At 44.0% G+C, this 17,422-nt stretch overlaps 1 protein-coding gene and 1 long non-coding RNA gene across 4 annotated transcripts in view; both read left to right on the top strand.

Moving 5' to 3' along the window:
- FSIP1 (fibrous sheath interacting protein 1) overlaps window positions 1–17,422 on the top strand; it is a 164,285-nt gene that overhangs the window by 99,267 nt on the left and 47,596 nt on the right. The window lies entirely within an intron of this gene.
- Window positions 9,410–14,123, top strand: LOC117876729. The gene is made up of 3 exons (XR_004645533.1): window positions 9,410–10,494; window positions 12,005–12,073; window positions 12,813–14,123. It is a non-coding gene; the product is annotated as an uncharacterized LOC117876729 (long non-coding RNA).

The raw sequence follows: 17,422 nt of genomic DNA, 5'->3' as shown, positions 1-17,422 counted from the left end.
AGTTTATGTGTGTGGGGGGGAGTACGGGGGGGGGGGGGAAAGAGTTGGAGCATGTAAAATCTCCAGTGGAAAAAGAGAAAACGTGTCACAGACTGCTTTTATGGCCTGGTCCACACTAACCCCCCACTTCAAACTAAGGTACGCAAATTCAGCTACGTTAATAACATAGCTGAATTCGAAGTACCTTAGTTAGAACTTACTGCGGGTCCAGACGCGGCGGGCAGGCTCCCCCGTCGATGCTGCGTACTCCTCTCACTGAGCTGGAGTACCGGCGTCGATGGCGAGCACTTCCGGGATCGATCCCAGAAGATCGATTGCTTACCGCCGGACCCGGCGGTAAGTGTAGACCTTCCCTAAATGAGATAACTGACATGCATTCTAAGCAAAGGGGCCAGTCCATCACCAGAAATAGAAGATACAGCGGGAGGAATGGGGGAGGACAGGCTTTGCTTTCCCCCAAGGACACTAACCAAACCCAAGGACTTTCAGGGATGGTGAGGTTTTTGATGCCTGATCTACACTAAAGAGTTAGGATGACGTAAGGCAGCTTACATCGACCTAACTCTGTAAGCATCTACACTAAAATGTCACTCCCGTCTATGTAAGTCACCTGTTACACCAACCTAATAACGCCACCTCGACAAAAGGCATAGCGCTTAGGTTGATGTAGTTAGACTAACACAGTGTCAATGTAGACACTGCATTACTTACATCGACCTTAGTGACCTCCAGGAGGTATCCCACAATGCCCCACCGTGACTGCTCTTGTCACCATTTTGAATGCTGCTGCCTGGCAGCCAGTACAAAGGTACACACTCCTCCGTTTTTAAAGTCCTGCGAATTTTTGAAATTCCATTTCCTGTTTGCTTGATGTTGAGTGCTCACCTAGTGCCTCTCGAGCACACAGGAGGTAGATCTCCTGGGTCTGTGCGGAGAAGAGGCTGTGCAGGCACAGCTCAGATCCATCCATAGAAACATCGATATCTACAAAAGATCACTCAGGGCATGGTGGAGAAGCGCTACAAGAGGGAATGCAGCAGGGCTGCATGAAAGCCAAGGAGCTGCGAAAGGCATACCAGAAGGCAAGGGAGGCTAACAGTTGCTATGGTGCGGAGCCAGAGATATGCCCCTTTTATAAAGAGCTGCATGCTATCCTTGGCGGAGACCCCATGACCACTTCCAAGAGTCCTGTGGATGCTTCGGAGGAGCTGGAGTCACAGGCCCCAGAAGTGAACGGTGAAGAGAAGGTGCTGGATGAGGAAGAGGAGGAGTATGGGGGACAGGCGACCGGGGATCAGTGGTGCAGTGAGCCAGGACCTGTTCTTGCCTCTAGAGCAGTCAAGCCAGTCTCTACAGTCCAGCACGGGCGAGTATGTTGCAGGGGTAGGAACCACTGGTAACCGTGCAGTTTGCTTTGATATTACAGGGACACATCTGTTCATTTACTCTTTTTTTAATCATTCAATCTTTTTAATCGGGAAGAGGTAGTGAAATAATCAATAGAGGTAGAGTTGCTATCTGCTTCTCATTCCCCTGTACAGTTAGGCAGAGGCTTGATCCAGGCATTTGTTTTGTATAGGTCTGTAACTCTTATGCTGTCTGAGTAAATGTCTGTGTTTAAGAATTTCCTTTGCAAAACTTGTGCTCATTACTTTACCTGCCACATATGCCTGAAGAGTTAAACTATAAACCAGAGAGTCCATGGAAGTGGATTCTGGGGAAGCATGCATGAATGACAGGGAGCTATGGGAAGTCTCAACACTGGTCTTGGGGCTTAGGGCAGTTGGCCTGTCAGTGTGTCTACACTGCAATTACACACCTGTGGTTGGCCTGAGCCAGCTGACTTGGGCTCGTGGGGCTCAGCTTAAGGGGCTGTTTATTTGTGGTGTAGACATTCTAACTCTGGTTGAAGCCCAAACTCTGGGGCCCTCCCACCTTGCAGGGCCCTAGAGCCCAGTCTCTAGCCTCAGCCCAAACAATTACACTGCAATTAAACAGCCCCTTAGCCTGAGCCCCACGAACATGAATCAGCTGAAATGGACCAGCCATGGGTGTCTAATTGTAGTGTAGACCTATCCTCAGGATTCACGTTACAAGGAAAGGTTTCAGACAGGGAGTCTGCACCCTAGGGTACATCTACATTGCAAAAAAATCCAAAAATCTGCAGCTACGAGTCTCAGAGCCTGGGTCAAATGACTTGGACTCACACTACAGGGCTAAAAATGACAGTGAAAACATTTCCACTTGGGCTTTGAGATCCACCCCCTCCAGGCTGGTTTTATAGTCCGAGCAGGAACATCTACACTGCTGCTTTTAGCCACATACTGTGAGCCTGAGTCATTTGACCCGGGCTCTGAGACTCACTGCTGCAGGGGGTGTACCCTTAGATGCCAGAAATAGGAACAGTGTCTGGATGCTGCCCAGACGGCTTGTAAGCACGTGGGATCCAAAGTTTGGTTCTGATTAACACAGTCTGACAACCATCAACTAGGAAGACAGCCTGGACTGTAACAAATGGATCAGCAAGAATGATCAGCTTCATATATTTCCTTTCTTCATGGTTTCATCAGGATGTTCTATTTTTGTTTTCATTTCCAGCTGGAAGTGTATGACTAGGGGGCAAATGGAGTGTCCGACAAGCTTTTTGTGTCTCTACTTCATAGAATAATATGAGTGCAATTAAGGGGGACTTCTTTTGGCTCAAGCCCACCTTTCTGCTATCATTTATCCCTCATTGCAAACCTATCCTGTAGCAAAAAGAGTCAATATCTGCCTGTGTTTTATGATATTGTTAAATCCTTTTAAAGGTAGCAAGTTAAAAATTATTTCTACAGAAATATTTCTCAGTCTTTTAGCCTGAACTTCCTTGGGAATGCTTTGACCTCTTCCAATGAAAGCTTGTTCAAGAAGAGATGATGGGGGAGGGGGGGAATTGTTTACTTCCTTAAACATTTTCACTTAACAAATCAGCAACGGGAACTGTCTATTCCATAATGGATCTTTCATAGGAAATTCCACCTTTCCTAAGTGAAAATGATCCAGCCAAAAGGAAAATGAAACAGATTGTCCTGTCCATCTATTAAAAAGTTTAGAAATATTTATCTGCAGAGCTCTTTTAAAATATTTATGTCTGAGGAGCTGTGCTTGAGTTGGAGGTGGAGAGGAATGGCTAGTGCCCAGCTTCCCTTACCTCACTCCCCACTCAAGGAGCACAACCATCCTGAATAAAGTATCCCTATTCTCCAGAAGAGTCAGATTGGACCCAGAGATACTCCCATTCTTTCAGGTTTCCTCTTTTCTGCCAGCAAAATACAAAAAAAAATAATAGTGAAATGAATACATTATTAAAAGAAAAATCATCTTTAACTTGTCTTTTTTTGCTTATTCTTTTCTTTAATTGACTTGTTCTTTTTCCATCTCAATTTCATACTATTTTTTCTTCTTTTCCTCTTATCAATTTTCTCCTCTTTTTGTTACGTTTCCAAGTCCTCCCATCTTCCTGTCTTTATCTCCCTCGCAACTTCTCTGTCCCCACCCCCATCTCTGTTTTCTCCATTTCTTTGTCTCTCAATCCTCACCTCTCCATTGTGGTCATTATCTCTGCTCTGCTCCTTTACCTTGGAATTAATTATCATGATCTTTCCCAGTCTACTCCTGACTTCATCCTTCCATTTCTTCCATCATTATACCCCCTATCATCCCTGTCTGCCCCAGCTTCCCATCACCCTCCTCCATTCAAGGAAAGAGAAAGGCTGTGTGCCCATGGGCCACATGCTCTGTGTCCTTGATCTTTGCCAGCTTCTGCCTATGACATGCTTCTCTGACATGCTTCCCTTAGGAACTTCTTGTTACTATAGAAACAGGAAGTGAAGCCAGTCTTGGCAGCACTGCAGGGGAGGGTGCAGAGTGGCAGTGCAGCAGAGCATGTAAATAGATAATGATCTCCTGAGGCAGCACTCTCCTCCCCTTCTGCATGCAGGGTTAGGGTTAGTCTGGAGAACTGAACTATAGACAACAAAAAGGGTTAATCTGGAGAACTGAACTATAGACAACAAAATGAAATTCAATAAAGACAAATGTAAGATGCTACACTTAGGGAAGAAAAATCAAATTCACAAATACAGAATGGGGGATAATTGGTGTGGGAGCAGCACTGCTGAGAAGGATCTGAGAGTTGTGGTGGATTACAACCTCAACATGAATCAGCAATGTGATGCTGTAGCAAAAAAAGCAAATGGATTTTTAGTTTGCATTAACAGAGGCATAGCCAGCAAGTGACAGGAGGTTATGTACCTCTCTGCTCTGCGCTGGTTAGGCCTCAGCTGGAGTACTATGTCCAATTTTGGTCACCAGTGTATAGAAAGGATGTAGAGAAACTGGAAAGTGACAGAGGCAATTGACAAAGATGATCAAAGGGATGGAATGCAAGCCATATGAGCAAAGGCTGAAGGAAGTGGGTATGTTTAGTTTGGAAAAGAGGAGATTAAGGGGGGACATGATAGTGGTCTTCAAATACTTGAAGGCTTCCATAAAAAAGATGGAGAAAAGGTGTTCTCTCTTGCCACAGAGAACAGGACAAGAGGTAATGAATTCAAACTACAGCATAGCGGGTTTAGATTAAATCTCAGGAAAAACTTCCTAGCTGTAGGACAATGGAACAGACTACCTAGGTAGGTTGTAAAAACTCCTTTGCTGGAGGTTTTCAAAAGGAGGCTTGATAGCTATATGTCTTGGATGGTTTAGACACAACAAATTGTGCATCTTGTCAGGGCATTAGCTTAGATGACCCTTGCGGTCTCTTCTAACCCTATGATTCTATGATTATAAGCCCCAACAAGAAAATCTGAGTATCTTTTCTGAATCTGAGGGGAGCAGTGGTGGTGAAAGTTACAGAAACTCAATTTTAAAGCAAAGAGTGGGGAATGTATGTACTTTGCTATGAATCAGGTGCAAAGGGACAGTGCCTTTCTTAGGAAAACAGCTGCTTTAAGTAGTGATCATCTTTTCTAAAACTACTGTATTTCTAAATTCTCTACTGATGCTAAAATGAAAGATTTTTAATCTGACATTGAAATTTAAGGATTTTAGTATTTATTAGCATTTGTCATAATTGTTGGATGTGGTAAAAGGGGGAAGGAAGTGAGAGGTGGGTTATTGCAGAGGTTACAAACCAATAATCAGTGTTTGAAAAGAAAATACAAATTATGATTATTTAGCCATTATTGTAACTTTCTTTTGATTCCCTTTATTTTAATATACATTATGACACTGCTACAGTTTGATCGCTTCAGTTATAGCTGTCCAAGAATTATAGAAGATTCGTCTTTTGTGCAGTTAATGAAATTAAAGAAATCCTTTCTTTTTCGTGTCAATCCAAGTGTACCACTCTCCATAAGTTTTAAAGCATGCAGTGTAAATCCTTGTTTGCTTAAAACTATACTGAGTCTCTCTGCATTTATTTCACTTGCAATCTCCTAAAGCTTTTCAATTCAAGAAGCTTTTAGTTGCCATTAGTGAGGCTGGATTCAAAACCAGGTGGCAGAGATGAATAGACAATGTCTCTGGACAATGCTTTGTTGAATTCCACTGCACAATACCTACCCTGATGAGATTCTTTTCTTCCCGCTGGAACAGCACTTAAATAGAGCACAGTGGATCACTGAATAATGCTTTCAGAAACATTAAAAAAAAATCTGAAAGTTATTCTTTTGGTACCTTTGTCTGTTTCTTTATCATCTAACTTCAGACTGTTTTAATCCTCTAGCCCCTGTTGTTTCTTACATTATTCCTCTCAATTTACCACACATTGTTACTTCTGCCCAAGTTCCCCTCAATGAGAATGGCTTAGTCCACTGTCATTCCTAACCTCATATTATAAGGAAGTATTGTGAGTACCAAGTACAATTTTTTATTGTGGTTATGAATATAGCTGCAGGTACTGCCAAGGCCCAAGTGTGTATTTTCCATCCCTTCTCTTCAGTCCTTATCAGCATGAATTTGAAATTGGATACTGAATCTGGCATATTTGTCCTGAACATTAACACCTCTAGAATATGTGACTCCAGGGGAGGAAAATTCCTCTACTGTGACATCAGTTAATGGTATTGTGTTGTATAGTAAGCAGGAGTGGCAGAAATCCAGCCAGCCAGTAGGCATGTAACTTCAGGTTCTTTTGTTGCAATATTCAGTACTGGTGTAAGCCGGGTTTAGAAGCTTTAGTCAGTGCATGAAATTCCATCATTTTATAAGAGAAAAAGAAAATTAAAGCCAATTTAGCTCTAATTAGAGATGGTTGGGGGCAACTTTTCTCAAGAGTCTAGGAAACTATTGTGTAGATTTTATTTTGTCACCGTGCTTGTTACAATGGGTTTGCAGCTCAGCTAATTTGTTTCTACAGAATGGGTTTAAACTAAGGCAAGGCAGTTGGTATTTCTGCTCGGTGAGCTAAATTTTTCTTATGGTAATGTTAAAGTACAGCTTGCTTCTCTCTTCTAAGAGGCAGAATAGAGTAAGGGAAGTTAATTTCAAAATATTTCCTTATTTTCTCACTTCCAGAATTCTATTAAGTATTCTTAACCTGTATAGGAAAAAAAATCAATAGACAAATGTTTCCTAATGTTTAAAGCACAGGACTGGGAATCAGGATACATGGGATCTCTTGCTGGTTCTGTCTCTGAGGGTACATCTACACTGTGCTAAAGAACCTCTGGCACTGAGTCTCAGAGCCCAGGTCAGCTGACTTGGGCTTGCAGGGGTCAGGCTGCAGGGTTAAAAATTGCTGTATAGACATTTGGGCTGAAGCTGGAGCTTGAGCTCTGAGACTCTCCCCATTTTCAGGTCTCAGAGTCCAGTCTCCAACCACGCCTGAATGTCTCCACTTAGAATTTTATAGCTCTGCAGCCTGAGCCCTGTAAACCAGAGTCAGCTGACCCAGGCTCTGCGACTTGGTGCTTCTGTTTTTATATCGCAGTGTAGATGCACCCGGACTCACTGTGAACTTGGACTAGTCAACTGCTGGAGAATTTACTGTGGGAGCAGTTTGGATGCACAGCAGGGAATTTGAGAAATTTCTTTTTGGATGCTTCAAAGCTGAGGGGAGCTGGGGCTGTAACTCTGAAAATTCAACCCCTCTACTGGGCGACTGCCTGCACTTTGGCTCTAGCAAAGTGCTTGGCCACCAGGACTTTCAAAAAGTAGCTATCATAGGAGTTAATGATGCCTCAGAATTGCTGGCAAAAATAAATGTGTCCTTCTGCTACTCTGGGGCCCAAGCACGTGACAGGAAACTACACAGTGTTTGTGTATGTGTGGATGGATGGATATGAGTAAATCCTTGCTGTCATATTATGCCTACTAAGGGTAAGTGTAGGAGAAAGGAGTACAAGGAGCATATGCTGGATAAGGAGCTACTGCAGCTTATTTTGGCCCCAAATCAATATATTTAGAACCGTGTTCCCACTAATTTTTCCCATGCATGTGTGGAATGAATTCTGTTATGTGCACCAATATGGAGATGATCACCTCCATATTGGTGCACATAACAAAATTCATGTGGTGGGGGTGGGGCCAAGAGGTGCGGAGTGGGGGGGGGGCTCAGGACTGGGGCAGAGGGTTGGGGTGTGGGAGAGTGAGGGCTCTGGCTGGGGGTGCGGGCTTTGGGGCTGGGGATGAGGTGTTTGGGGTGCAGGCTGCCCGGGGGCTATGGTGGGGAGAGAGGACTCCCCTAGCTCTCTCTCCCCACAGCAGCACCTGGGCTGGGTGGGGGGATGAGAGGTGCCTCTCCTCCAGCCATTGCAGGTCCCTGCCGGGGCTGGGTTGGCGCCTCTCCCCCCACCGCGGCAAGTCCAGGGCAGATCTATGTTGGGGCCGGCACGTTTGTACTGGGGCCAGTGGGGAGAGGCACCTCTCTATGCCGCAGCAGGTCTGTGCTGGGGCCGGTGGGGAGAGGCGTCTCTCCCGGCCGCAGCCCTGAGCCCCTGCACGGGGCTTAATAGGCAGCTGCCTGGCTGTGCAGCTTAGAGGAAGCTTTGATTTAGAATATAAATGCAAGACCATCTCAGGAAACATGCTTTGTCATCAACAACTTGAATCTCTGAAGATTGTACTAACTCAAAGAACGCTCTCACCCTTGTTATAGTAAGTTATGCTCTGTGACCTGCAACTGGGTCCTGGATGGAGTAAGGTAGGGAATATTCGCTATTAAATGAAAAGGTACTGAAGACACTTTCCTCTTGTCATGGGTACACAGACAACAATAACTTAGATTTTAAGTACCTTGGGGCAGGGACCATCGTTTTGTTATGTTTATTCAATAGCTAGCACAATATGGTCCTGGTCCATGAATAGGGTTCCTAGGTGCTACGATAATGCAAATAATAAATTATAACAATAATGACCAGTTATATCCCCTGCAGAGAACTCTGCTCAACCTCCCTGCCCCCACCACAAATCAACTCTCTACCAAGTGTAATGAGTAACCAGCCAGCTTAGCAGTAACTTGTTTTTAAAAATGGTGCCAGTCCACATTGTGGCAGAATTTAAACAGAGTTCTTGTTTCAGCAGGGGCAAAGGAAGGATGTGCACTGAAAGATCTTCTGGCCACCTGGATTTACCAGTAATACGCTTATCTCAGTAGTGACGAGTGGACAAAGATAAGAGATCAGTAACTTTCTGATAAATTAACTAGTTGTTGTGAAATCCCTTCTGTTCAAGCAGTGCTGCACATTCATACTTGCCAGCATCTAGTCACTGCTCAGAATTGGACATTTTTGTGGTAATAATACATTCAGAAAAATGCAGATTAAGAAATGGTCAGTGGCTTTTATTAAGAAAAAGTGGTTTGCTTTTAAATTAGCTATCACTAAAGGGGATTGAACACAGTGGCTTGGGTCATAGTCTGGGGCCTGTGTAACCAGTGTTTAAGGAAACGGGAGTGACTGAGGACTAATAGAGTCTTTGGCTACATGAAAATTAATCAAAGTGGAGAGTCACTGACATGATTTAAGTTTGAAGCAGTTTGTTGAATGAATGTGGAGCTCTGAGTGCTTTAAAACAGGGTTTCTCAACCGAAGGGTCATGACCCAAAATTGGGTTGCCAAAATGTTTCAGGGGGTCATGTGGCGGCTCCTGGGGTTCCAGTTCCATGGCACTGGCTGGGCTCAGTTCCCAGCTTGGTGTTATGACCTCCGGGGTCATAGCATCACTCAGGTTTGGCCCAGTCGCCCCTCCATCCTGATGACAGTGGGCCAGTCAGGCCAAATTTGAGTGGCTGGCACTGCAACCCAATGCTCCAGATTGCAGTGCCACTCACACAAATTTGGCCCAGTTGGCCCCCCATGAGGAGGGCGAGGCAAACCTGAGCAATGCTGTAATTCCGGAGGCAGTACCTAGAGCAGGGAGCCAACTCCAGCCAGCCCAATGGGACCAGAGCCCCAGAAGACACTGCTGACAGGTGAGTGCAGGGTGGGCTCGGGATCCCCACAGGGCCTCGGACCCATCCCCAGGAGCTCCAAACCCTGCGGGAAAGACCTGGTCTCCCACCCCTCAGGGGCAGGACCTGACCCCCTGGCCTATTTACTGGGTTGCGACAGGTCATTTCTCCCCCCAGGGCTTTCCACCCCTTTGGGGCAGGACCTGACTCAACTCCCTACCCACGGCCTATTTACAGAGTTGCAACAGGCCATCAAGATTAATAAATGGGTCCTGAGCCCAAAGAGGTTGAGAATCACTGCTTTAAAAGATGCCAGTTGATCACCAACACCTTAACTATGCCCTGGACTTGCCTTTTGGAGTGCTCATCTCCCAGTGTGTTCAGAGGACATGGACATGACTAAATACCCGTTCTTAAAATTCTCTAAGCACCTAAACATGCTCTGCTCTTTAGCTGCTTGCACAAGCTTTTGAAAATTTGACCATTAACCTCTCCCTACTTCAGTTTCCCCATCTTTTGAGAAGCTTATTTAATGTAAAGTGCTTAGAGGTTCAGGTTCTTCTATGATAAATGCTATGTACTATGCCAAGTATTATATATAGATATACATTTCTAAAAATTATTTGTCTTAATATTTTGCCTACTTTAGGCTTGATAAAATGTAAACATTGATAGTCCTAGCTACAACCATTGATGGCAGATGCTGCTTTACAGGCTTATTTGTTAATTCAGTTTTGGAGAAGTTTCCCTCTTTTTCTGGAAGGCTTGTTTATAGATATACTTTTATTCCTGCATTTCAGCACATTGACAGTAATAGGCAGTACTTCATTTGCAGCTATTGCATTTCTTCCAGAAATTCCTCTTCCTCTTATCCAGTTTACCATGTAAAATTCTATACCTTAATTTTGAGAAGATATGTTTGCTAAGTATCAATCCACAATGGTATTTCCATCTCTATTATGCAAAGAAAAAGTCTCAAACCTGTTTGAATACTTGTTCCATTTATTTCTCAGTAAGTAGCTGCTGTGGAATGCTATGAGGCTCTGCAGATGTTCTTGATAAAGGTGAGAGATTATGCAAGTATGCAGAATTGATGGGTATGCTATGATTGCAGTCAATCCCTAGATGGACTGATCCTGAATCAAGCTCACTGATTGCTATAACTGAAAAGACAAGTGGCTGTCAGCCTGGAGCATTACTGTGTTGACAAAATGTAATGGCTTCTAGTAGATGGATGACAGTATAGTTAGGATCAACTTTCTTAATCAAAGTACTGTATGCATTTATTTATCAGTATTTTACTGGTATACGATTTATTTTTTAAAATCACCGTTACAGTTTAGAACAAGATTTCTCCTTTAATCTTTACCATTCTTCTGTGCTACTTGGTAGTAATAATAATTGACATGTATATAGTATTTTTTGTCTCTAAGGTTCACACAGCACTTAACAAACTTTGCCCTCCAAAGAAATCAGCAGGTTTGAAACACATACCTTAATAGAGCATAGCGACAGATTTAGAACAGGAAATGAGGATAAATATCTTTTCCAATGGAAACTATGGGAAGAATTTAAGTAGGCAGAAAGTTACCTGGATTGGAATTTGGCCAAGGCACCAAGGCTAAAACCCCTAAACTTACACAAAGACACAAGGAATCTTTCTTCTTTAGTGTGCCGCGTGCAATGTTGCTAGAAATTTTCCCCTCAATGGCCTCCGTTGGGCTCGCTCTAGTGCACTCATAAGGGGAGCTGCTGGTCCCACATGCTCTCAGTTCCTTTTTACCACCCATCATGGTTGCTGAAACAACTCCTCTTGCTTCGGCAAGGCGTTTTTCAGTGGTTTCTTCTCTATACCGTAGTTTATTAATCTTAGTGTAGTTGTAGTGTAAATAATGTACATAATCAGAACCCCTCCTTTATCATTGAGTGGGTTCCCAGGCTTCAGACCTTGTGCCTCCTGTGGTAAGCCTATGTCCATGAGCAACCCACACTCCAGTTATGTGAAATGTTTGGGAGAAGCTCATGTAAGAGAGCGCTGTCAGATTTGTCGGGACTTTAAGCCTCGAAGAAAGACAGAGAGGCTAGACAGACAGCTATCCTAACGGAAGCTGCCCTTAGACTGCCTTCATAGCAAAGCCACTCGGATTTGACACCAAGCACTTTGGCCTTGGCATGAAGTGCTCCTCCGGCACCGTGTGTATTCTGGCACTGCTGTCCATCTCTGGTGCTGAGGAAGGAACATAAAAAGCAGCGCTTTGAGAGAGGGTGCTTGCCGACGCTGGTCTTGTGAGATCAGGTTTAGGCAGAGTGGGAGCAGTGGGGGCGTGGCTGCTTCCGATAAGTTTAGCAGTGTGCCAAACCAGTGTTGGCACAGCCATGTTGGGGTTAAAAGAATAACTCGCGTTGTCCTGCTTGATTTTTAGATAGACCTTGTGTACCAGAGGAACAGGAGGAAATGCATAGAATAGGAGCTCTGTCCATGGAAGCTGGAAAACATCTGAAAGGGAACTCTGGGCTGTGCCCACTCAGCAAGCAAAACTGATGGCATTTCCTGTTCTCCTTGGTTATCAATAGGTCTACTTGGGGAGATCCCCATCTTTGGAAGATGAACCTGGTGACCTCTGGGTGAAGGGATCACTCGTGGTGAGTGAAGAAAGATCTGCTGAGGTGATCTGCCAGGACATTCTGGGGAGAGCCTCAAAGTCGATGGAGTGCTTCACACAGAAGTCCCATAGACGAATGGCCTCCTGACATGGGGTGGAGGAGCATGTTCCTCCCTGCTTGTTGATGTAGAACATGGGCACAGTGCTGTCTGTCAGTACTTGCACTACCTTGCCTGTGATCTTGGGAAGAAACACTTGACAAGCTAAGTGGACTACTCTGAGCTCCCTAACATTTATATGCAGGGAGAGCTCTTCCTGGGATCACAGGGCCTGTGTCCTGAGCTGATCGAGGTGGGCTGCCCAACTTAGGTCCGAAGCATCTGACACTAGGGACATTGATGGCGGGGAGCGGGGGGAGCGACAAAGGGAATGCCTACCATTGCCGACCGGGCGTCCTTCCACCAGTCGAGGGAGGTGAGGACCAGTAAGTACTGAGTACAAATGGTGTCTGTTCAATGATAACACTGAAGCTAACCACGCCTGAGGTGCAGCCTTATGTGTCGTATCACATAAGTACACACGGCCATGTGTCCCAGGAGCTTGAGGCAAACCTGGGCTGTTGTGATTGAGTGGACCATGACCTTGGATACCAGGTCCAACATTGTCTGGAATCGAGCCTCTAAAGGGAAGGCTCTGGACTTGCTTGAGTCAAGCACTGCCCCCATAAAGTCTATTCTCTGTGCTGGAATGAGAGTTGACTTTTGCTCGTTTGTCAACAGGCCCAGTGTTTGGAAGGTGGCTTGGACCAGGCTGATGCTATTCTTTACTTGGGCCTCTGGGCGACCCTTGATCAGTCATCGAGGTACAGGGAGACTTGAACACCTTGCCTTCTGGTTCCCTTCATCTGAACGCATGGAAGCTCCATGGCTGAACCCGGAAAAGCAAGCCTGTTCGGAACACGTTGGACGGGTCTTGCTGGGTAGTAGGAGGCCATCCACTATGGTTACCTACCTCGCCAAGTGGAAGCGTTTCTCAATATGGTTGTCCTAATGAGGCCTTTCTCCAACTCAGTCTTCCCTTCAGTCTACTCTGGACTGTTTGCTCCACCTAAAACAAGTCTGGCCTCACATCTATCAAGGTGCACCTGGCAACACTTTCGGCCTTCCATCCACCAGTGGGTGGTTGGTCATTTTTCTCTCACGAGATTACATTCTGCTTTCTTAAGGGGTTAGAGAGACTTTACCATCAGGTGTGTGAACTGATTCCCTCGTGAGATTTGAACTTGGTCCTATTGAAACTCATGGGCCCTCCCTTTGAGCCAGTAGCATTGTGTCCTCTTCTGTTTCTCTCCTGAAAGGTTGCCTTCCTGATAGCAATTACCTCAGCCAGAAGGGACTCTGAAATCAGGGCCCTTACGTCAGAACCACTGTATACAGTATTTGTCAAGGACAAGGTTCAGCTGAGCCCTCATCCGGCCTTTCTGCCAAAGGTGGTCTTGCAGTTCCATACCAACCATGTCATTTTCCTGCCAGTCTTCTTCCCGAAGCTGCACAAAAATTCAGAAGAGCAGCAGCTTCGCTCGTTGGATGTTATACATGTCCTCTCTTCTGTATCAAGATGACTTTGTGGCAATAGCAGAGAGGATGAAAGGCCTACCAGTTTCAGCCCAGATAATCTCATTCTGAATAACCTCCTGTATTTGGGCATGCTACGAGGAGGCGAATGTTCCACTGCCTGCCATCTTGACTGCTCATTACATGAGAGCTCGGGGCTCTTCAGCAGCATTTCTGGCCCGGGTTCCAATCCAAGACATCTGCAGGGCCACAACCATCAGTGCATACCTTCTCATCCCACTACGCCATCACCCAACAAGCTCATGATGATGCCACATTTGGGAGAGCAGTGTTGCAATATGCCTGTCCATGAACTCTGAGCCCACATCCTTTGGATACTGTTTGTGAGTCACCTAACATGGAATGGGCAAGCACTCGCAGAAGAAAAAACTCATTGACCTTCCTTAACTGTTATTCTTTGAGGTGTGTTGCTCATGTCCATTCCACAACCCGCCCTCCTACCCAGGAGCGGCACCAGGGCTTTTGGTGGCCTAGGCGGGGGTCCTTCCGCGCTCCCGGTCGTCATCAGCAATTCTGCGATGGGGGGGTACTTCCGCGCTCCTGGTCTTCGTGGCACTTCGGCGGCGGGTCCCGTAGCGAGTGAAGAACCCGCCGCAGAATTGCCACCAAAGACCCGGAGCGTGGAAGGACCCCCCCGCCGCTGAATTGCCACCCCCCCTCAAATCCTGGCACCCCAAGCAACCACCTAGGTCGCCTAAATGGAAGTGCCGGCCCTGCTCCTACCCCTCTGTCGGAGTTAGCTGGTAAGAGGGAAGTGAGAGGGTGCGGAGCCGGCAGTGCTCCTTATGCTGGCACATAAGCATGCAGCAACAGAGGGCTCTAGAGCTAGCCCGACTGATACCATTGAGGGAAAAATCTCCAGAAATGGTGCACATGGCTCACACACCCCTAATGTGGAATAGACATGAGCAACACATCTTGAAGAACAACAGTTATGGAAAGTCAGTAACCATTTTTTATTAACAAATTGATTAAGACCTTGAGTTTACATCTCATTCAGAAGAAGGCATCTCCAGTACAACAGTGCTTTCAAGTATCCATGCTTGAAATTCAGTAGTGACTCAAAGGGAAGAGCACAGCCAGCTGAATCATGAACATTATTCCCTGTAGCAACTAGTTCTTTGGAAGTCTCCCATCCATGTTCTGACCAGATTATAGCTTTTAAGATCTGACTGGATCACACACAATGTATTACAGCTAGATAACAGAATATGTAATTAAATAATCTAAATAAGTAAGGTGAGATATATTATTTAGTATGTTTTGGATTGTTCAAGTTTTTCACCTTCCTTAAATTCTAAAGAACAGATACATTATTTTAAATTTTACATGTTTTATTAAGGGTTATGGAGCAATTGTATTTCTATTCTGCCATAGTCATGCCAACTGATTCTAAATGCCCTGTTTGGAAAGAAGTTTGTGTATTTTCAGTAGTGATGATCATATTCCAGTCTGTGATGTCTGTGCTCAATTTATCTATATGTTAAGACTTGTCTAAGCTAGGAATTCTTTTTCTTAATATATCCTGTTGTTCAACTACTGGTATAGCTCCATCCACAGTAGTGTGTCGATGTAGATGAGCTGCCAGTATCTACTGATGTTTTAAGCACGATGTCATCTGGACCTCTCTGAGCATTGTTAGATGTTACATTTGTTAAAATGCTGGTGCCCCCGAAGCCTTTTCTGCACCAGCACTCCTCCCTTTGGTACCAATGATGTGAGAAATAATGGGAAATTTTAGAGAAAAAAGGTATGTGTAGAAACAGCCAAAGGGTTCTACTGTGCTGATGTGGAATAAGTGATGGGGCTGTATTTCTTAGAGTCTATTAAATGTTTAACACAAGCTCTTGTATGTCATTTATGTTTCTGCAGGCAAGGCAGTAAAGAGTCTCTTTGGAAATACATGTTAAACATCCACAAATCTATTAAGATCTAGGACAGGGAACCTTTGACTGGGTGATGTTATACTAACATGCACTATGCAATATAATTTAGTATAAGGAGATGTTTTGAAATGGCGTATTAGTAGTCTGTAAAACACTGCCACATAATTTTTTTTAAGTGTGTGTGTGCGCGCGCACGTATATAGACCTCAGTATGGGCCTAGACCTCAGACGTGCTGCGCAGCCTCAGTAGAAGTTAAAAATGTCTTCATCTTTCTCATGGAATTGACTCCTCAGCATGAGGGTCAGAATTTAGTTCATAGTGTGAAGACCCTAATATTGTATAATAAGAGTAACTTACAAAATAACCAAAACTTGCCACAGACACTGTATTTCCAGTGTGTTAAGTAGTCTATGGTTTTCAGACTGTTTATTGTGCAAGTATATTATTTTTGTATTGCAGATTAACATTTATTGCCCTATCTAGAGAATGTAAGGAGGCACATGGTATCTGTTCTAGTAAGGCACATCCAGCCAGTCTCTCATTACCAAAATAAACTCATTTTAGTAGATTCATTGTCCATGACACAAGCATTGGCAACTGCAGCAGAGGGACTGGCTCTCCATCTTCATGATTTGGGGAGTGGGAAAAGGTGCATAGATGAATATTCATTTATAGTGTAAAGCAGTGGTGACCAACCTTATAACAGAGGACGGCCACATAAACCTAAGCACAACCTTGTACAGGCCAAACAGATTCTACATATTGTAATAAGATTTAAAGTCACCTGTATTGATTTATATTTTAAGTTCAGCTTTTTTTGTATATATTTAGATAGGTTGTTTCTATCTATAGCATTGTCTATTAAAAACAAATAAACAAATCAGTGCAAATCAGTGTATCAGAATTATAGAAAACAGGAAAAAAACAGAAAAAAACACATAACCTTCTCCCTAATCACAAATAAAGAGTGCACTTTCTGAGTTAGCGAGAAGTCTGAGGTTGTTTCTGAGCAATCCGTTTGTTGATGTTTGACTCAAAGTGAGAGACACTCATCTGAAGTACCACATGCAGATGGTCGTCTGGGAGGCAGTACCGCAGCTTACATTAATTCAGCTTCATAACTGACAAAGTTTGTTCGCAGATATAAGTGCTGCTTTTTGACTGGGTGCCCTGAGGTTGGCACTCATGATCGTGAACCACTCCGGACAGCGTGACAGACTGATTATTTCAAAAATTAATTTCTAAAGAGCTTATAAGTTTTGCAAGGCAAAAGATATATCAGATCTTTTAATAATTACATTAAAAATGCTTTTCTAGCAATGTGACCGAATCTCATATCGAGTCTTTGTTAGTGCAAGATCACTTCAAATTTTACAACATTATCATCAACTCAGTATTTAGATTGTATAATGCTCTGAATCAGAAATTGTATTTTTTGATTTCCTGTTTGTAATACAAAGATTGAATTGTATTAAAATACCAAACAGCATAGTTTGCAAATCATATGAAATCTCAGTGAGAGTGAGCTTGACTCTAGTTTCAGTTACACCAGTATAAAATGTGCAGTAACTCTAAATACTTCAGTGAAACTATTTCAATTTTACCACAGCATAACCAAGATCAGAATCTGGTCCATAGATGCTAATACAGTGAAACCATTTGTTGACTGCACAAATCAAAACAAACTTCTGAATTGTTATTCAGAAGGTTTTGTTTTCATGTCAGATATAAAGTGTTCACATGTTAGATTAACTGTTTAGTCATTTTGTCAAGGTGTTCACATTAATGTTTTTGAGCCAAAAGATTGCACTTCCTTGCCTTTCATGTTTCTTTGGCTCTTTCTTGCATTACCATCTCATTTTGTTGGA

Source organism: Trachemys scripta, chromosome 4, assembly GCF_013100865.1.
Source record: "Trachemys scripta elegans isolate TJP31775 chromosome 4, CAS_Tse_1.0, whole genome shotgun sequence".
NCBI classification, from domain to species: Eukaryota; Metazoa; Chordata; order Testudines; family Emydidae; genus Trachemys; species Trachemys scripta.
The sequence above is the reverse complement of the archived record's forward strand: the minus strand, read 5'-3'. Positions and strand labels throughout refer to the sequence as shown.